This window comes from Dinoponera quadriceps, unplaced genomic scaffold (genome assembly GCF_001313825.1).
Source record: "Dinoponera quadriceps isolate SergipeBrazil2010 unplaced genomic scaffold, ASM131382v1 scaffold2088, whole genome shotgun sequence".
NCBI classification, from domain to species: domain Eukaryota; kingdom Metazoa; phylum Arthropoda; class Insecta; order Hymenoptera; family Formicidae; genus Dinoponera; species Dinoponera quadriceps.
This window is the reverse complement of record NW_014556152.1, coordinates 189727-211198: the sequence shown is the minus strand read 5'-3', so window position 1 is coordinate 211198 and position 21472 is coordinate 189727. Positions and strand designations below refer to the sequence as shown.

The following is a 21472-nucleotide window of genomic DNA, read 5'->3' as shown; positions in this document are numbered from 1 at the left end:
GGGGGGGGGGGGTGCGGGATACGGTCGCGCGGAAGGAAAAGCGAGAAGTCGCGGCGGAAGCTCGCGGATGGGCGCGATCCTCGCCGATCGCGAGGACGATAACGCCGCCTATGATCCCGATAAACGGCGACGCGATAATTAACACGTGAGAACCAGCTCCGCCCGTGGTACCGCGGGCACGCGTGCGTGTGTATTGGCGACCGTCTCGCTGTTGCGCGCGAGAGAGTGTGCAGCGCTGGCCGCGCGTCCCCGGCTACGTGAACGGCCGGCCGACCGACCCGGACGAACTCGTTCGTTCTCGCTGCTGGAAAGAAGAAGCAACACGTCCCGCGACGCGGGAAGAATAATAACGGTACAACGCGCTGCCGTGGATAAGGATACAGGGATTCCATGCCGAGGGACGTTAGGAGGACCTCGTTATAGCCGGCTGTGCCTTCCGCCGTGAGAGTCGTATATACACGTTCCGCACGACACCGGGACACGAGGGCTCGCGGACGTAGGCGTCGACGTCTCAATTTTCCGGTACCTCCGTCGAGAGCCGCGGAAGAAGCGAGAGCCGATTTTGAGACCGAGCTCGACGGATCGTGGTGAATTGTCCACGTGCGTGCCTCAGCGAGTTGCAATTTGCAAATCGATCGGGGACTCGTTAATCGTTATTAGGAGTCCTCGTGATCGCTCTGATACTGACGACTTTTACGAGATTACTTTATAATGCGTTGAACTCGTGGACAGAGTACGTGAATCGCGCGTGGCCTACGTCCAAGCTATAAGCGAACCCGCGAATAAACGCAGACCGACGGGAGGAAGAAAGAGAAATAAAGGAAGAGAGAGAGAGAGAGAGCGCGTGTAAGGCTCTCTTCCGTGCGGTTTAACGTGTTATTGCGCGCAGCACTTCTCAATTGACTCGCCGATCTCGCATCACCGCGCAGTTCGCGTGTTCGGCGATTCGTCGCGTTTTACGAGAGAGAGAGAGAGAGAGGGAGAAAGGGGAGCCTGACAAAAACTGTTTAAAAATCCCCCTCGCTCACCCCGACATTCCTCGGTAAGAGCAGGGTACCGCGGTCCGATATGAATCGGGCAGGCGGACACAAAGAGGAAGAAGAAGGATACGCGCTCGACGACGGCGAGGAGGGGCGAAGAGGCCGCCGGTCACTCTTTTTAATTGACGGGCACCGCATAATTTCAGGGTGGCCTGGCCGGTCGTGGTCAACGATGGAGGAAAGAGAGAAAGAACCAGACGCAGGGGGGAAGGGAGGGAGAGACGGAGAGTTGAAATCGTGGCGTTGCGCCGGACGGCGGAATTCCGCGGAATTCCGGGACCACCGTATGGACACGCGGAGGGCGCGATCCCCGGGCCCCAGGAGGCGCTTCCTTCCTTCGGCGCTTCGCGGGCTTAGTCACGCTGCGCAACGAGCTCTCCTCTCGCGGCCTTCGGCTCTTCTCACACTCTCTCTCTCTCTCTCTCTCTCTCTCTTTCTCTCTCTTTCTCTTGCTTCCCCGAAGGAGCCGTCGTCGTCGTAGCGCGAGGCGGCCGCAACACGGCCGAGCTATTACGTGTCGTTATTGGAGCTTAATAGGCGCGCCGGACCCTTCGGTGGATATGCCGATTATCGGGTTACCCCGACGCCAACCTACGCCTGCTCGCCCATAAGTACACGTTGTTATGCGTGCGCCTACCGTATGGACGCGCGAGCTCGCCGCTCTTTCAGCGCGGCCAGCAGGGGCGGATCAGCGCGAACAGAGGAGAAACTCAACCCTTCCGGTACCGGAGAGCGTCTGATGTCTTTGAGACATTACCTCGGTTTCCGAGAGAGAGAGAGAGAGAGGGGGGAAGAAGGGGGGGGGGACGAGAGAGAAACAAGCGTTTTTCTTAATTGACTTAATTGCAACGTTTAGACGGCAAGATGCATCGTATAATACCGTGTGAAACTTGGGAGTTCACCAAATTTTGCCGGATGTTACATACATGTTAACAACTTCATGTTCCGTGTTAAACGGGAGACCTGCATTTCAAGCCGCAATTATCTCGTCAATAGACCACGCGGATTAGTATCTTTCGCGTGTAATTATCAATTTTTTTCCAATTATTTGTATCCGTACGGCAGGAGGCTTTACTCGTTTGTTCCTTTTCCGCCGCGGACTTTCGAAAATCGACGAAAAAGCTAATAATCCATCCGCTCCTGCGCGAAACAGCGTACAGGTGCATCTCGCTCGAGGGATGTAGAGGAGGAGAGAAAAAAGAAAGATAGAGAGAGAGAGAGAGAGAGGGAACGTAAACGTACTTAGGCTCACGCGTACCGTACGGAACGAGAAGAAAGCCGGGAGCGAGAGCGTGCACGCTACCGTATTTCTCTGGAAAGTGATCAGGCCGCACACTCGTTCCGCGATCGTTTCGAGAGGAAACGCGAGGCCGCTCGCTCGAGTCGCGCGCGCCGAGTCGTCCTGGCAGGTGTCACGGGCGGCGTAATGAGGGCCTTCGTGTCCCTCCGTGAGATGATTGCGGAACGACGTGCCGGCGCGCGACACTTCGTCACGGTCTCCCTTGTCTCCCGATGCGCACGTGCCCGGGCCGATTACGGATATCGACGGGATCGCGCACGCGATATCGATCTCGCGTCCGTTCGCAGCCGCTTCGCTCGTGTTACTCGAAGAGACGCTCGAATCGGTCTTATTCTCGCCCAACGGTGGAGACGCGGTGGGACAACGTGATGATAAATTATCGAGCTCCCGGGCGACACGTATATCTCTCGCTGATTTAATTACCGGTCCTGGCGGAAAGCATAATTCACTAATTAATTCCTCGTCACTTCTCGCGCGTATATTTTACGGTCAACGATATCCGTGCGTGCGTGCGAACGTATGTGCGATGTGTTACGACACGCGAGCCGAACCGATGCACTTTAGTGCAGCGAGCTATCCTATAGCTCCCGTTTGCCGCAGGGAATGTTCCGCGCTCGATACGATCGGCGGATGGAGTCGCCAGATATTACGAGGCCGGCAGCAGTGCTCCCTCCGCGAGGTACACGGCGGCTCCTACCTCCGATCGGGTTACCGAACGTGCATACTCGCTTAAAGCCACGAGCTTGCGCCGGACTTTTAGTCGGCGAAATAACGCGTCCGAAAGCGTACCGCGCCCTGCGAAACTTACGGGATAAGTTCGCGTCTTTATCGAACGTCTGGTGATTGAAGCGATATACTCATACGGGACCATCGCACGGAATCGGATCGCGAACTTTTCTTCTCGGATTCATCATTGTCGCATGAGAATACGAGAATATTTCACGAAATTCCTTTTCGACAGATGAGATATGATTTTTCGATGAATTTTTAGATGAGAGTAATATTGATATGAAAAGGTATAAAAATATGAATGACAATGCGATATGAAACAATGTGATACTACACTGAGAACAATTTCCATCGGATAAACCAATTAAATGATGTATCCGATTGTTATTTTTGCCATCCGATCAAATGATAGATATCTTCATCCGGTGACATGCAGTTACCGGTGAAACCTAAAACCGGAAAATTAGTAGCCCTTTATATATCCGTTGTAATTGTATATCCGTTGTAATTTTCTCAACGGATAAAAAGCACTTGATTGAATTAAATGGCGGCAAAATCGGACATTGCACTTGATCCGGTATATCCGTTTGTAATTTTTTTAACTGGATTTTCCGATCACGTAGGCCAGGATATTTTCCTCAGTGCATTAAACAAAAAGCAAGACGGACGATTCGTAACAATTGTTATTTCTCCCTTTTATCTGCCTGAAGCAGATACGCTGCACACGTCGGATTTATCTCGCACGACCTGTTTTCCTAATCGGGCGCAGTATTTCACTTCTGCATCGAATCCCTCTGACATGAATTTATCTCCCGGTCTGATTGCTGATCGTGCGCGGAAGTGCCAGATGCATCCGCGAATTCGCGTTGTGCGCCCGCGGGAGCGTTGCATCGTCGATGCATCTGGCCGTAGAGTCGGAGAGACGAGGAGGAGAACGGAAGGGACGAGGGAGAACCCCCTCTGTCTCAATGGGAGCCCCGTGGTACGCACCTGTGCGCTTTTCAACGGTGAATAGGGGTCCCCGCAGGGGAGGGACTTAAAATGAGTGGTTTGCGCCGCCGAGGGGTGCGAAAACGCTCTATTAAAGGGACACGCGCACGTCCACACATCTGTCGCAATCACCGTGGTATTGTCGGCAAGCCAGAGGCGATTTAAATGGGGTTAAGCTTGCCCTCTACGCCTACTCCCCCCTGTGTTTGCATATCCGATCGCGCGCATAGGCGTCGACAATGGCTCGTCAATTCCGCGCGGTTACTTCTTCTCACGCGACGAATATATTTCTCGTGTCGCATGATAGCGATCGAATTTTGCTTTTATTCGCGATTCTCTGTACTCATATGTGAGAAAAAGATTTGACAAATATTGACTGCGTGTGATCGTGTACTAATGAGAACAGGAGGAATGTGTCTTCTAATTTTGGGATAAGATAGGTATGTCCCTTAGTGTAATTAAAATTATCGGCTTTTTCGAGTCTGACATTACGCACTCGAAATATTATTTCGTTTTCAATATGTAGAGATATTATATATTGTATCATGAATTACGACGACAATTTACACGTTGATTACTGACGCGAAATTAATTTATACGAGAAACTCGCGAGAGACTTGAATAATTTTCAGTGAAAAATTTGACGCCTATGGGACATGACGTCTCGTAAGTCGCTCTTTCATGAATTTTAGGGGGTTGCTCGTGAGCGCGCGTGATCCCGCACGTGCGCCACGCTTGTTCTCTCGCACGCGCCTGGACGGACCGCTTAGGACACCGCGCAAGAAATCCGAGAAGACGGCGCGCGTTATACGCGAGCGCAGCGCGCGGAATCCTCCTCCGTTTCTGCCATCTCCTCGCTTCGAATCCTTTCGCGTACACGGCTCTTCCGGCGCTAAATGTAAGACGAGACCCGAAGGCTACGAATCGCCGAAGCCGTTCCGAAGCGCTTGAGCATGCTTCTCGGTGCAACCACGCGCGATAAGTATTTACCTGTCCCACGTTCCCGTCTCGCAAAGCCCGATCCTTCAAGCTCGCCTTGTCAGCATCCGGATTTTCACCGGACAGATTAACGTCACGGATTCGTTCGAGATAACGTTACGTAATCCGCGCGTGGGTGTCTCACTTTTGCAGACTGATTATCAACTGATTTCCCCGCTCGATGATGAAGATCGCACGTGGGACGGCCACGGTGCGAATAATATCCGCGAAAATCCCCGTGAGGGATTTCCCCGTGAGAAACGCGCGAGAAAAGTTACTCGCGATACCCGACTCGCCGATTTGAGCAGCTCGAGGCACGGTTAAATCTCCTTGTACTTTCAACACGCGTGTGTAAGACGAGACTGAACGTAGGTTATCGATTGCCAGTTCTACGGGCATTTGAGCATGGTGCGCATGCACGGCGCGATGAATATTTGCTCGGAGAACGCTTGTCGCAAGCAAGCTGATCTCTCTCAAACGTCTCGCACATGTCAGCGGCCAGATGGTTAGATTGAATTTCGTGCGCACTTTGAAATAATGTTGCCGTCGATTAGATACATATTCAGCTTTCCGTGCTAAACCGTCCTGAAGCCTCGCGCGTCGGAGAAAAACTTACGATAAATCTAATATATTCAGGTGACACGTATCGAGATTATTTCCTTCGTATTATATTTAAAATATTTCTCTGTGTGTGTATGTGTGAACGATTAGTAATCATTTAATATAAAGAACATTCGTGATTTTAACGCACACTTGACGAACTTATCGAGAACAAAGAGATATCGAACCTAAGTGTTAAAAAAAAGCTTAAGCTGATTTATAAACATTATTCGAGAAATAATTAACATCACGAATCTCTGATTATTCGTCAACTTGTAACTACATTTGTTTCATACAACAAGACCAAAATTTCGTCTCGGGTAAATACGTACACACTAACGTTCTGTGAAAGGAACATGCGTTCCATTGTGTTTCTACATGGTGCATTCGATGGCCATTCATGATAGCGCACTAGAGCTTGAAAGAGGATCACGTAAACGTCGAGGGTGCAGCACCCTCCTTTTGATCCAGGCAGGATATCGAACACTTGTCGTCTCTCGCACGTGTCAAACGCGGCTCTTTTTGCACATCCTGCCAATCAATGACGCGAATCACAAAGTACTCGTGGATACTCGCGTCTTAAAACGTGCATAGACTCGCTCTCGACAAATCGCCAAGTCCAACGATAATAAATCTTTCCCTTTCTCTCTTATCGCGTATTCTGAGGATAAACATCGATTTTACCGCGTATTCTATTCTACGCTGCGCATGTGAGCGCGCTAAAGTTCGCGTTTCACCTCGCCGCCTCTATACGTGCATCGATTACACAAACCGTATATCGCGTTCATCAGTCAACCCCCGCAATTTCTAATTTACCGCATGGAGATTCTCGACGCGAATCAGGCGAGGCCGCGGAAAGGGGAAGCGCATACTCTTCCCATCAATTCCAGCGTAGAAGTAACACGAACGGAAGCCCGCGCGCTCGCACGCGGGGTTACAGGAGCAACCGGTATAAATCTCGACGGGGCATCTTTAATTCCGTCGATACGACCGAGGCGATAAAACAGTCGGGCCGAATATATACGAGTAGATTGAATCCCGCTAATTACGGTTAATTACGGCCGCCTCCCCGTCCTGCTCTTCCTCCTCCTCCACGGTTGTACGGAAAATTGCGTGAGCGCGCGCGCGCGCGCTACCAGTTTCGTCGAAGGGGAATGCGATCGGCCGCGGTGACGTAGTCGTCTCTCTTGAGAAAGAGAGAAGGTGAGAGCCGCTCGCGTAGATCCGAAAACGCGCGCGCACCCTCTCACGGTGCGCCATCGGCACCGGTCCACAGGGCATCGCTTCCGCAATGCTCACGTCCAAGGCAGCGTAACAGACGCCGTGAACGAGCGTGGAATCGATTCGTCGAATACCGAAGTGGTAACGCGACGTGAAGCGGCGGCCGAGACCCCGGAAAACCGGCGAGATGTGTAACGGAATCGGCGATCGAGCGGTCGGGATGGATCGGGATCGATAGGTCGCGCCGATGATTCGCCGTCATTAATTTCGATCCTGCGAACAGAAGATGCCTCTTCGCGCGCGAGAACGGACGAGGATCCATCATTCGTGCGCGCAACGCGACAATAATAACGATAACTCCCTCTTGCATTCACTCCTTCCTCTTCCCACTCTTTCCCGACGACGACCGTGAGGCCGATTAGGATCGCGGGGATTATTGCGAATCGATGGAATCGCGCCGGGATATCGGGTTATTAATTCCAATAACCTCGCGGTCGGTATCGACTTGCGGCGCACGCGTTTGCGTTCCCTCCGGTCCAATTAAAAAATTCCGGCGAGAACGTTCTCGCTCTTGCGTTTTTCGCTCCCTCAATGATTCATACGGCGCTCGCAATTAATAACGACAGCGGGGCTGAGGTCTAAACCACGCCGCCGAAAGTAGAGACAATCATTTAGAACCGCGTCGATGCCCGGGAATCGAGTTATTAATTATCACGACGGTCCGTTCGGCATAAGCACCTCGCGTACGTATCATCGGTTTATTTCGAAGTCACGAAGTAATCGTTCCAGACGTCGATAATTAAGGGAGACCCGGGGATGCTCACGACGGTGTACGAAGCAATCTAGCGTTATTGTTCGTCATATTTTTGCGTATAGATATTTCTCTCGTATACGTTATATACAAATGCCGCGATAAGTTATTCGTGTCATAAATGTAATTGCAGCGGCCGTGTGTGCGCTCGTCTATATGATCGTGTAGAACTGTGAGCTTCTTTCGTGCGATACGTACACGCTACCGCTGTATCCGCGACGAAAAATCAAAGAAATCACCGCTGAAATATGATAGCTACAAATTCCTTTCGTTATCGGGAATTCAACGTTCCCTTGATTAACTTCCCGTTAATCGCAAAATTCAATATCCATCCCAGTACTTGTCAATTTGTTCTTCACTGTTTCTTATGTACTTTAGCGCCTGGTCTATTAGCCAAGTGCTAGTGAAAGAAAAATTGTCTCAAGAAGCAGAGGAAAATAATGGGGAAATTAGTGAGACACATTGCGACTATTTATGGGTGAAAAATATTGCGACTAATGGAGGGTTAAAGATCTCAAGAAATTATCCAAATCTTATATTTTTCGTACTCCTTTGACTCCTTCGAATCAAATACGCCGAGATCAAGTGGTCGAGATTATAGCTCTGCAGAATCGTAAATCGCCGGAGAATTTTCGCGCGCGCCGCTCTCATTCGCGCAATCCTTTCCCGACTGCGCGCGCGATTTTTGCGATATTTACGAGCTGGAGCGGGCAATATGACTATAAAGGACCTAAATGCCTGCGCCATCATTCAGATGTACGTTCGACGGAACTATGTCGATCGCGATGTATACAGTTATTAATTAACGTAACTCTCCGGGCGCGGTAACGGACTCGTAGACGCGGTGCGCCGACCGTTCCCGAGACGTCGTCTCGACGCGCTGCTCGTCCGGCCGCGGTGATTAAAGGGACGACGCGCGTTGCTTTCGGCGACGTAACAAGTAGTCGGGCGATTTCATTGATTTCGCCGACCTCTCTCGCCGATACACGTCCGATCGATCTCGTATTCGTTTCGGCCCGCCGCGTTCTTAATGGTCGGCCTGGGGTTCAGCACGGGAGAAACGGAAAGCTCGACTCCTTGACCGTACGATCGTTAATTATTCGTGCCACGGTCGTAGCACGTCGTGACGAAACCGCGAGACCGGCCGATCGGCCACAGGGCGAGTAGTCGAAATAACGATAATTGATGACCGATAACGCTCGTTAATGCGTTGTACGCGGCGCGACTTTGGCGTGCGCGGAATGCACGTAATCGATTCTGATGAGGCTCGTCGACGGTCGACGTGAAAACGGAAATCAAGGCTCGATTCTGGCCGACGTCGGCGCGATGAATTTCTCCGCGACGTGCGAAACCCAACTGACGGTGGTGCCTTCGCCCACCGCGAAGTACTTTCAACAAACGTACATTACGCCGCGCCGGTACATGCGGCGAGTACATACGCGTTAAGATATGTACGTGTATCTATGTGTATGTACCCCCCCGATGCCGTGCGGCCGATACATTTTGCAATCAGACTTTATTACATCGCTCGATTTACACCACGAATCGAAAGTCACGATCCCCCGGGTTCGATCGGGCCCGATACGTGCAAGGTGTATCTGCCCGCTCGCATGCTTTCTTGCTCGCCTGCCTGCCCGCCTGCCTACCTGGATGACTCGATATCTTCGCCAGGGAGAGAGAGGGAGAGACAGAGAGAGAAGGGGTGGGTGAGGAGGGGTAACCGATCCGACCGTCGGGCTGTACCGTAAGGATACGATCCGCGATCTCATACTCGCGCCTGTATATGAATACGCGCGCCGCGCGCGGGGTGGGGGCAAAAGTGAGGTAAGGTAAGAAGGACTTACAGCTAATAATCATTAGCCGGAGAGATGCGGGAGCAGATATCAGTCGAGGCAATCATTGCGGCATTCGATCAAACGAAACGGGCCCTGAACCTCGCCTCGAACACCACGTATGTTTCTCTGTACGTATCGTTTCTACGTACGTATGCGCGTACGTACGCGATGCCCACGTCACGATACCGCCGCCGATTGCGGGAACGTCCGTGATCGCCGTTTGCGATCGCGTTAATCTCGCGCCGCGCGACCGATAGTAACACGCGGTATAATCCTTCCCCCACCTCCCCCCAACTTATCCGTAATTAATGGCGCAATTATCTAGCGGTGAATTGTTACCGTGCTTTTCCTATTACGGAACTTCTCTATTCAAATTGCTTCTCTCGCATAATTACGACGCACGAGAGAAAGATGACTTTCCGTGTTTTACTCTGGGAAATAACGCGGACGGAAGACATACGGAGATGGATAGTGGACGCGGACGTTTCGTAGAAGGCGGTAACTTTTTCATCCCAAAAACCGTCCGATCACCTCTTCACGGACGATGTCCCTCCGATTAGCCATTATTATTCTTTATATCGTGGTTTTTCGAGGAGGTAGGGTATCGTGTCGATCGGTATCGATTTTAACGCGCGTCAGGGAGACCGGAAGAGAGAGGGAGAGGTCCTTAATTTGAGGTGGCGTCCATCCGTTTTCGAAAGTACGGGCGATTTTATGACCACGCGACCCTTATAAGGGACGAGGTTTAGGCTGAGAGCAAGCCGGACGAGGTAATTAAGCTTAACGCGCGCATCGCCTCGCCGGCAACCGCCAGCGGCTCGCGATTCTCCCGTCCGCGCGGCGTTCCGCCGTATAGAGTAGGTTTTGCCGCGGCTGCGTTCTGCGGTTTACCGCATGTCCAACACGGCCGCTACGGGGGCCTGCACCTCCTGCGGCCATAAACCATCATTACGCTAGTATATACAAGCGCATAAGGGCACTCGGGGATCGCGCCGAGTTACCCCGCGTCTCCGCGCTTCCATCGTGTCGGAGCCGCGCGAGCAGCATCCGTGAAATTTCTGGTAATACTTCCCACCGGAGATGGACGAACTTCGTCGATCCTCCTCACCGGTACATTTCCTCCGCGTAACGGTCGCGTGAATCTCGCGCAGGAAGTGGAATTTCCGAATTTTATATCAGAAAATGAGTTTGATCGTGGATCTACTCGACAGTGGACTACCAAACGCGTTTTCGTTGAAACAAAACAATAATAATAATAGTCGCTATTAATGGGAGGCATCCTTTAATATACATAATTAAGTGAAAATACATAGACAGACAGAGAAAGAAAGAATGAAGGAATGTATTAGTACATAAATAATGATGATAATTGCATAATTAGAAACTGAAAGCTCATGAAATCGCAGTATGAAATATTTAAATGTCAAATTGCTGTGAGCGAAAGCTTACAGAATCGAAGTTGGCAGTTAAACATAATCTTGTGGTAATTTAAACCACATAGAAATCGCGATGTTCAATGTAAAAAAAATGGGTATCTTAAAGGTCTTGGTAGAATGTTTAGGTTTAACAATTCTAACATGTGCGGACAATCGATACCACAGTCAATATTATGTAAAATTTCTAGTTCTGTGAACAAGTTTGGTTTTTGCAACCAGCAATTCTTTTTCCTTCAATTAAAACGCGTTTGATTATATATTGTCAGATAGATCAAATTGAACTAATTTTTCAGCAACCACGCAACCACGGGATTTTCCCCGAGGAGAAATATGAACTTTGCGACTGACGATTCAGGAATATCGGTCTTGAAGCTTCTTATGCCTAATGATGAGATATCGGTACCTTTTTTCTGACGTCGATCAGCCGTCCGCGCGTTTCCTTCGCGATTCCATATCCTTGAACCTCGCGAGTGTGAGTCTAAAAAACATAAGAAAATGCCTAATGAATTACGGCACGTAGTGCGCGCGCGGTCCGCGAACGACTTTCACCTTAACGGCGTTATCACTCGACACTTGACGCGGCGCACTTTGTACGTTCTCGTTGTAGTTTAGTCGGACGATAAGCAAACAGGCTAGATCGCGAACGTAATAAGCCGCACCGCGCATATAACGCGCGGCGGGTAATTTACGTATCGGCTCGGGGGAAGCTCGGGCCTTAAGTGTCGAGATAATTCGACTTCTTATCAAGCGGCGTCGAGCAGTTTCGTTCATTAAGGGAACTGGCAAGAAGAGCCGCGCGCACGCCCCCGGTAACAGTCGACGTAATAAAACGTGTCGGCTACCGCAAGCTCTCTCCGAGCAAGGCCCGGCTACTTATCAATTACAATAATGGGACTATTAAATAATAATGGCGGACATGTTAGGTGCAAGGGCGGGACTTTTATGGCTGCAACTTTTATAATGGGGTAGGTGTTAGACTGCCGACTCAGATTTATAGACGATGTAGTACAAACACCGCGTCTTAAGAGCCAGTCTTCAATCTTGTTACGCCGACGAGATGAACCTCGTGATTCGGTTCCCGTATCGCGGACCGTTTTACCGTTAATTCCGCTTTGAACAACGGATATATAATATATCGACCGTGGAAATGTGCATCCGCGGCGCGGGCCGGCGAACGTGAATTTCGCTACCGCGATATCGCGCCGTAATCATTTTACGCCAGGGTTAATGAGACACCCCGTCTTTCCTCCTCCTCCCGCCGCCCCCCTTTCCCTCCACCGCTCGCGGAATCGATCTCTTCGTGATCCCGTCGGTTTCTCGCCGGCTTCCGCGGCGGGGACGTCGATCTCGATCGAACGGCACCGGGCGACAAAAATACAGCGATCGTGAGGAGCCGGGGTCGATCGGGCACGAACGAATTTAATTCTCTCGTTCGACGCGATCCGTCACGCTCGCGTGTCTAGCCGTTCCACGGATGATGGCCGCACCACGAGCGTGTCATTTGCTCGATTAGCCGTCGCTTCTTAGGCCTGCGACGGGACGCGTTTTTTCTTCGCCCCTCGTTTGGTGGTCGGTCGACGATGCGACCGTGGCGGATATTTCGTTTCCCCGTGTCGCGGTTCCACGACATTAGGCACGGGAACGATCTTCTTAGCCCGCCTACTGTGGTCTCGTTGCTTGCGGCCACGAAAAAGCACAGCCGTACAACCGGATTTAATTGGGCTGCTCGCGGATATCGCCTGCGTTATCGTGCTCGACACGTACGCCGCGTCGACGCAACGCAAAGGAATCCCAGGAACTTCCGTGCCGCTTCACAACGGTCGAGCCTGCGGATGACCGGCTTCGATTCTCAAGAGCACTTTTCTCGTTTTACCCTATCGCAATGTGGAATCAATCATGACGATGGCTTTTTATCGCAAGCCAATGTTACGTTCGAGTTACCAATGTTACCTTCAAGGTGCACCGACTGCTAGAGTATTCGGCACCGTGATGCTAATATTGCCGCGAGGCTATTTCTAAACAGAGAAAGTACGATTATCGCGAATACTTCTAATGCTTGCGCACGAGCGCGGTCTAGACGGAAGATTCTATATATATCTCCGCGTGGACACGCGAGCACGTGCAAAAATAGATACAGCGTAACGCGACGTTGGCCATCTCCTCGCGCTTATTCATGCGCATTGTTTCAGATAGCCGCTCTTTACACAAACTTATTACGCCTCCCGCAGATTTACTTACTTACGTCTCACGTACGTCTAATAAGTATCGTATATCGCGTGGGCAACCTCCTACATGCCTAGTCGCTATCCGACGGGAATCGGCTTCGACGAATAACACGCGTTGCGCGCAATACCGCGCCGGCGGTGGCGCTTATTGTTATCCGGGTATGGACACATTGTGCATCTATCGCAGGCCGAGGAAGAGATCTCGCGTAGGTATTACACGCGACTGTCTCCCCCCTCTCTCTCTCTCTCTTCATCTCCCCGCAATATCCAGGTGCGTGTCGTTTACCACACACGTTAATCCGTCGGTTCTCGCCGTGAGAGAGGACACAGGCGCGAAGCTTACATATTTCTCTTAATAGGACGAACCGTTCTCGAATGCATCAAATTACATCGGTTATACCGATCGGGCGAGAACTTTCACCGTCCGCGTCTATGTATACTCAATTGTTGCGCGTGAGATGAACAGGTCGTCGTAGATCCTCGGGTCGAGACTCTTAGCGTAATGTTTGAATGAACAAAAATGCGTCTTAAAAATCTTTTTCGCGAGAGGTTGCGCGCCCCATCCAGAATATATCCGTCACCGCTCGCGATATCGAGACGCCGCGAATCCGCCGACCATTCTCCTCGTGTTGCGCCAAGATCTAGATAATTCGTGATTAATTAGATATTATAAGCGTTATTGATGGGAACAGCGGGGTCGCGCGCGCGCGCGCGGGTCCGAGTCGGGACCCTCGAACGATGCGAGGGACAGACGGATGAACGAGCGAACGGACGGACGGACGAACGAACGAACGGACAGAGCGTTACAGAGAGAGATCAGATCAGAAACGGTAGGTGGTCCATCGAGAGGCTCGCCAGCATCCACTCTCCTCCGAACAGTCTCGATCTGGCCATCTCTTCCAGCTCCCGCGCTCTCTCTATCCGTCTCCGTTTCATCCCTCTTCGTCGTCGTTGTCGTTCCAGCTCTCTTCCGCCGCGTTTCCCGTCTACCTCCCGCTTCCAGCATCCTCTCATGTCTCTTCGTCGCCCCTTTTTCTCTCTCCCTCATTTGCCCTTCGTCTCTCGTTCTTTCTCTGGTCCAGCTTCTATCTACCGTCTCTTCTCGTCGCTTCCTTTCCACCTCGTCATTCTCTCCCCGATCCCACTCCGCCGCTACACCGTCCACCCGACTTCCCGCTCTGCGTCCCGATACCGGACGGATACACGGAACTCAACCGCCGCTGCCAACACGCGATTCGACTACTCTCGACTATAAGCCGGCAGCCGATATACCCCGAGAGTGTCCGTACGCGAGCACCGGCTCTCACCGACGCTGATCTCCGTGTATACGCGTGCACGAAGGTGGTTCGTGCTGGTGTCGTTCGTACGAGAGCTACGTACGAGGCGAGACCGACCGGCAGCATCGACCACGGTCGAACACCGATCGAATCTCGGCCGAGGATCTCTTCCTTCTCCTCTCCCTCTCGCTCTTTGGCACGTTGGATCGCGTCGTGGCACCGTCGCCGCAGACGCACGCGTTTCCCCGGTGACTTTTCTCGTCGTGGACAAACGATGCCGATCTCGCCCGACGCGCACTCTGACCCGACAGGTCGTTACCTCCCGACCGACCAGCTTGGTGGCCTCTTGACGAGACGTGACCGCCCCTGAAGCGACGGACTTCTCCACGGCACGGTCAGAAGTTCTCGCCAGGTGATGCCGCAGGCGGCACACCAGATGTGGCGTCCGCGCACCGTAATTTGATGTAAACAACACTCCCGCCTCTCTATCGCTGACGAATTAGGACGGTTACCTACACGCGCCGCCCGAACGTCCAATAATACCGGGTCTGCCGGTGAAAAAAGAAGGAAAAGAGAGAGAGAGAGAGAAAGAGAGAAAAAAGAGAGGAAAGGAAAGAAAAGAAACGGTATCGAAGTAGCGGGACCGCGTTCACGAGTAAGGAAGTAACGCGCGTTTCCTTCTGTTTCGTCACTACCGGGGTGCCCGGGTGACAAAGATTCCTTTGGAAACGCGCGGGAACTAAACCCGAACGGGACTGCGATTATCGAGGTTGCATCGCGTATCCCTTGATGGCTCTCGCCAGATGGTTCCCGCGGACGGTGGGATGGTTACGCAGCGATTTCGCGCGAGTATCAGCGTCCTTATATCACTCGCGTGTATATGTACTTGAAATACTTTTCTCCACTTACGAGACGCGCGGAGGCTCCATTAGCGGGATGCTCGCGGTGAGACATAACGGCGATCTCGGTGTCGGCTCTCACGTCTCAGCCGCGCGTCTCCGTAATGAAATTCAGTGCGCGAGATGTATCGGCGCGAACCGAGGCGATTCCATTGAGGAGGAATCTCTCATGGATGATGCATTCGTCAGCGATAGAGATAAGGAGAATACGATTCGTCCGGCGAATGCGTCCTCGTTTGAAACGTCGATAATAATTATTCCATGGCAAGAACCGTCGGAATTAGCGGCGCGGGATTTAACGGGCTGCCGGCTGGCAAGCAACGTCCGATTATTCGCGCCCGAAGCTGAATTCCGAAAACGCGCGGGGTCGCGCAGTGGTGTCGCGTGACCGCGCGTGCACGCCGTTTTTAAGCGTAAATTGGATGCCGCCAGCAGGTTGGGCAACGCACACTCGTTCTGTCCTGCTTCTGAAGCACCAGAATCCCGGTTCATTAACCCAGAATCTAGTATTTTTCTTTTAATAAAACTGGTTGAGCAATGCGCGGATTACGTCAACGTTCGAGCATTGTGCGTGTGTGTCTGTGCGTGTATTACCGTCTTATTATTTCGAGGTATTTGTGCCGTTGAGACTCTCTCTAAAACGCTGGCGTACAACTTTTATGAAAGCTCTCTCGTCAAGAGACTGTTAATCCCGCGTACCTTCCGACCAATTAATCAAACGATTTAAAAGTTTGGTCACCTTACTGACAACGCTCGTATAAAATAATCATATGCACGCGCGTGCGGGATCACCGCTTTTTATATCCTCTGTCGTATCGAAAGCCTGAGTAATCTGTTAAAAGCGTCACGTGACCGAAAAAGTAGCGACACGCAGGTACGATGGCAAGGATCGGTTTAGCCTCGTCGACGGCGAGTATTTATCTTATTCGTTCGGTCTCCCATATCTTCTCGATTAGCCAGACGGCCGCTTGCGGTGGCAGCTAATATGATAATTTTTTCAATCGTGTTTCTCCCTCTTTCTCATTCAGCCGGAAGAAAATCGGACTCTCTCTCGGCCAGCGTGAAATTTATGATTAAAACGATGCGTCTTAATTAAAGGAAATTATACCTAGTCCTGAGATTCCCGGTGGTAGGTGGATTCTCACCGTCGGACGCCGGTATTACGTACACGCTTATTTTCTATGCCGTTAGAATAACCTTGTCTTTCATTCCGCTTTTTTTCACCTCGCCTCGAGTGTGTAATTGCGAATTCATGTTCAACATATTGGTGCAAACCGCATATTACCGTTCACGAGCGAATTATGTGTTTTGTATGAATTTTTCGTTGCTGCCGGTTAATAAGCCTGTAATTATTTATTTTATTAATTAATGGAATATAACAAATTCATAATATAATCCTTTTAACGCAGCGATTCAATTTCTGAGTGATCGGTCGAAGTGGTAGACGAGTGCGAACAAAATATCGAGTGTCAACATATCCGCGGGTTCTCGCGCGTTACATTCCTAAATTTTCATCGTTATCGCGTCCGGTGATCGCCCTTACGTCACCGGTCCGCCAATGATTTATTCCATCATTGCTATTAATTATGACGCGCAGTCGTAAAAGATGAGCACTTAACATTCTTCCGACGATGACTGTTTACGCGCACGTACATGCGCGAGCGTTCATGTACCCACGTAGAGAACGGATCACACGAGCTCCTTCCCTCTCTTTCTTTTTCTGTCTCTCTCTTCTCCCGTCCCTTCTCGTTTTCCACGTGGACAGGCATGAGCATGAATCATCTCGTAGGTGCTTGCTCGTTCACACTCGTCGAAGGACGGAAAAGGTGCGCGGCGCGGTCTCCGTGGAGAACCACGGAGAGGACAGCCTCGACTCTTTCTCATTAGACGACGATGTCTCCGGGTTGAGCTGTCCGCTCCCTAGAATTCCGAGGGAGATGTTACGATTATTGGCCCAGAGGAGGGTCCGAAGAAAGACCGAGAAAAAGAAGATGAGATAAAAGTGCGACGACGTCTGTACGTGGAGAGAAGCGTATCCGCGAGACGTAGGTTCTTTGTGAGAGACTGACGCGTGCTAAACCACGAAGAACGACGGAAGACATTGGGCATTAAGATTTCCGATTCTGAGCGCCGGAGGATGATCGCGACTGTTCCGCCCGCGAGAGGAAGAGAAAAAGGGAAAGAGCGAAAGGGCTCCTCGTGAAAAATAACGTCGCTTCGATAAAAGACGCGTACCGTTCGCGTACGAGGACGCAAGAAGGTAACCGGAAGATATCACTTTCGACGTGATCGCGTATCGAGTTAGCTCCTCGGAATTCGACGTGGACGAGGTGCCACGGCTATTGCCTATATCCGTGACGACGTTGGGGGGGAGGGGGCGAGGGCGGGAAGACGGAGGTGAATCGAAGGTAGGCCGCAGAGGGGAACAAAGAGAATCCAGCCAGAGTAGGAGGAGGCAACGAGAGTGGAGGAGGGTCACGCCTGTCGGCACGAGCTCTTTCGATACCGTCTGCTTCACGCAGGACTCGTAATTACCGATCCATCGATCGAGAGGCGCTCTAGTCTCGCTCAGCTGACTTCTATTTCGAAAGGCTTTTTCTTCTTGGTCGTCGTTGCCGCCGCCGCCGCATCTTTCTTTTCACGGCACTTCTTTTTTCGTCGCATCGCGGCCCTCTCGACGGACTCGTTCCCACCCTGTTCACCGGCTACGTGACTGCGCGGCCTCTCTCGTCCGAGCCGAAGGAGTTACATGTCGTCTGTCTTCAGGTTCGTTTGTGGTAATTACGACGGGTACGTTGAACCCGCTGCGCGGCGCAGATGCACGAGGGGTCCCCGCATCAGGTGTTTTCCATCCTAGACTCGTCATTGCACGGGACAAGAAACTGGACCGGACGCGACGTCCGGAAATTTCGATACATCTCTCGCAGATTCTTATCTTGATTAGTACGAAACGCGGTATAAACGCAGGAAGTCCTGTCGGATTGTCACGGGATACTGAATCGAGTAATTACGAGATCTCGGAATGATCGAACCAGCCCTGAGTCGATCCATCGTTCCCCTAAGTCGAATTCGCACGTACAGCGTATCGTGGCATGGAGAACCACTGCCTCGCAATATTGCACACTCGGCTACATTGGTGGATCGTTAATGAGGCTTCGATTAGATCGGTGCGATATCGAGGGACCGAAGGATTCGCGAGGCATTGCAGTGACGAATCGTGAGACACGGGTGAAGGTGTTTCTTAGTCGGAAACGCGCGCACAACCGCGCGACGTTAAGCAGCACGCATTTGAGCTTCGTCCATCCCGTAATGCAACAATGATGAGATTAAACGCGACGGAGTTTAACTCTAATACCTGGTAACGCGTATCGCGCGTAAACGCAGCCAAGTATGCACAAGTAAATATCCCGCGAATGGAAGGTAAATTAAGGCGAACGTGTCGCAACAACTTATTTTTTCTTCTTTCAGAAAGAAGCAAGTCACGCGACATACGCATGAGCGCGTACGCACACATTTGCAATCCGGAAAGCAATTTATATTGCTTTTCCGCATTGTTCATCGTGAATTATCATTCATCGGTAAGAGATCGCCGCGATATTAATCAGACGATGCGCACGCTAATCGGCATATTTTTATTGCAACGCGACGCGGCGATCGTGCCTTGCCAATCGCGTTTTATTATCACGCAAATTGTTTATTGGTAGAACGCCTTGTCGATAAGCTGACGCTGGGGCCCGGTGCGAAACGCCCACAGATTTTTAACTCCCCATTGGTATTCGCTGAAACGGGATCCGAGGCGATTAGTAAGTCAGGATCAGACGTGACAGATCATTAATTGCATTTATTGGGCCCGGTAATCGAGAGGGCAGCCGAGGCGTGGGTCGACGGATGAAACGTCGAGGGGGTCGGTCGAGGTCGGTCGGGCCGAGAGAGGCGGGGAGAGCGAGACAAGGAAGCCGGGAGAGAGCGAGAGGGCGAGAAGAAGGAGAGAGAGAGAGAGAACGGCAGGATTCGAGGCTCTCGATCGGATCGCAACCGGGACAGGTTTCGTTCAGCAGCTTTTACGAGTCCGATCGCGGCGTTATTAGTAGGACGTTTTATGGTGCCCGGATTGTATTCAGGCAGCAGCAGCGGGCGGGCGACTTCGCGCGGTTAGCGTTTCGAGCGAGCGACGAGTGTTTCGCACAGGTGCACGTTAGACGAGGACGAGCGTTCCTTACGAGATCATCCGAATAAATTAAACACCGTCCCGAAAGGGAAACGCGAACGGGGAACGAGTTTGCCGCGCTCCGATAACATCGCGCCTCTGATCTATCAGCAATCATTTATTACACTCGTCCCTTACGATTCATGAAAAAGTATCTTGTAATCGGGACGATGGCTGTGTCAACTGGACGATCCGACGAATCGATCGTTGGCGTATACGGACCGGTTGAAAAATGCGAGCACGCCTCGTCACTTTGCGCGAACTTAACGCGCTCGTTCGACGCGCATTCGCCAATTATCCGTACGTGTGCATGTCCAATGTTTATATACGTACATTCAATTTGTCTCCCTGTGTGTGTATGTGTGTGTGTGTGTGTGAAAAGAAATTATTAGAAGACCGAGTGTGATATCTGCCGTGCGGCGATATCGTTGAGGGAAGCGGCCGCGCGAGAAACGGCTCGTTCTGCTCCCGTCGACGCCACGGTGATTCGATTTCGAGGGCAAATCGATGCCGAGTCGAAGATCGCCCTGCGAGGTAACGGAACCCACTCGTCAATGCCCCGTAAGCGTTCCATCGCTCGGCAAGTAATTGGCGTCGTAAAGAATGGCGTACGGGAGAGAGAAGAAGAGAGAGAGAGGAAGGGAGAGAAGGAGATCCGGAAAATGCGCACCGCGAGAGCGTCCATTTGCAACGGAACGATCGTCGGCCGACACCGCGTTCCCTCGCGGATCAGGCCGCGATAGACATAAATAATCGATAACAACGTCAATATTCTACTCGGCGAGAACGACTTCCAACGTTCAGTCGGAGGTGTTCGAGCGCAACGGGCGTCGAAAGAAATTAGGCCACAAATATGCTGGCTGTGAGACAATACGCGCGCATGTCTTGCCGCGATATTTCGCGACGCGAATTCTCGTCGTCGAAAACGTGGTCTCGCTTGCGTCTACCCAAGTCGAAATTTTGGCCTTATATTAAATCTTTAATTTTATAATATAATAGGAGCTAAGATAGCAAAATAAGCTCGATTTCAATTCTATTAATATAATAATATCCTAATTTTTTGTGGTATAATGAGTAATAATGTTTTAAATTTCCGTTTTTACTATTTTAACGTCAAAATAGGTTGTTGAAGGTAGCATTAAAATTCAACCAGCAGAATAAAAAGTTCAAGAAAAAAGTTGAAAAATGTCGGTATCGTAAAAAATAGGTTTTTGTTAGTCTAAAGCGATCTAAGTAGGCGCAAACTATCCTCAAGGACGTCAAAATAGCATCAAAATTTCGACTGGGATAAGACTGTCCATTATTATCGATACCGATTAACGATATCAAATATTAATTCTAATACAAACGCGCTAGGATTGTTCTTTATCAACCCTGTTATTCTTTGAAATAATGTGGGAACGATAATTCCGGAAAGATTAATTTCGAGAATAACACGTTAAATGTATTATTTCCAAAAGCATAATGTCTTAAAACGTGAGAATATACTTTATTTCGCTGTCTGAATTACATTTTCAAGTATTTTTACGGTCCGGTGATGATTAATGTTGCGCACGTTCTTCGGCGAGACCATACTTCGTCCGGGAGAGAAAGAGAGAGCGATGTCGCCGTCAAAGTCGCCATGTCAAAGTCGCGTTACTCGACAGATAGATAAGTTCTCGCGCGACGGTCTTATCGCGGAATCGCGTAATAAAGTCACCCGGCCGCTGAATTATATTAGACTTCCCGCTAGGCTGTCGTGTAATTTCAGTTAATAATTGGAGTCGTTCCCGTGCGGCACCGAGCACGGGCGCATGAGAAACGCTCAAAAGTGGCTACTTACTTACGACGGTGACCCAGAATTTTGGGACAATTAACGGCGACGAGCGAGTCTGCCGCAGTCGCGAATTTCTCCATCGTGAATTTTTAAACGGGCAACAACGGT

At 50.9% G+C, this 21472-nt stretch overlaps 1 protein-coding gene across 1 annotated transcript in view; it reads right to left on the bottom strand.

Annotated features, from left to right (window-relative positions):
- Positions 1–5361, bottom strand: part of LOC106747026 (protein jagged-1) — an 80238-nt gene extending 74877 nt beyond the window's left edge. The window contains exon 1 of the mRNA XM_014624261.1: positions 5050–5361. The gene's annotated coding sequence lies outside the window, so the exon portion shown is untranslated. The remainder of the gene's footprint in view (positions 1–5049) is intronic.
- Between the last annotated feature and the right edge of the window lie 16111 nt (positions 5362–21472).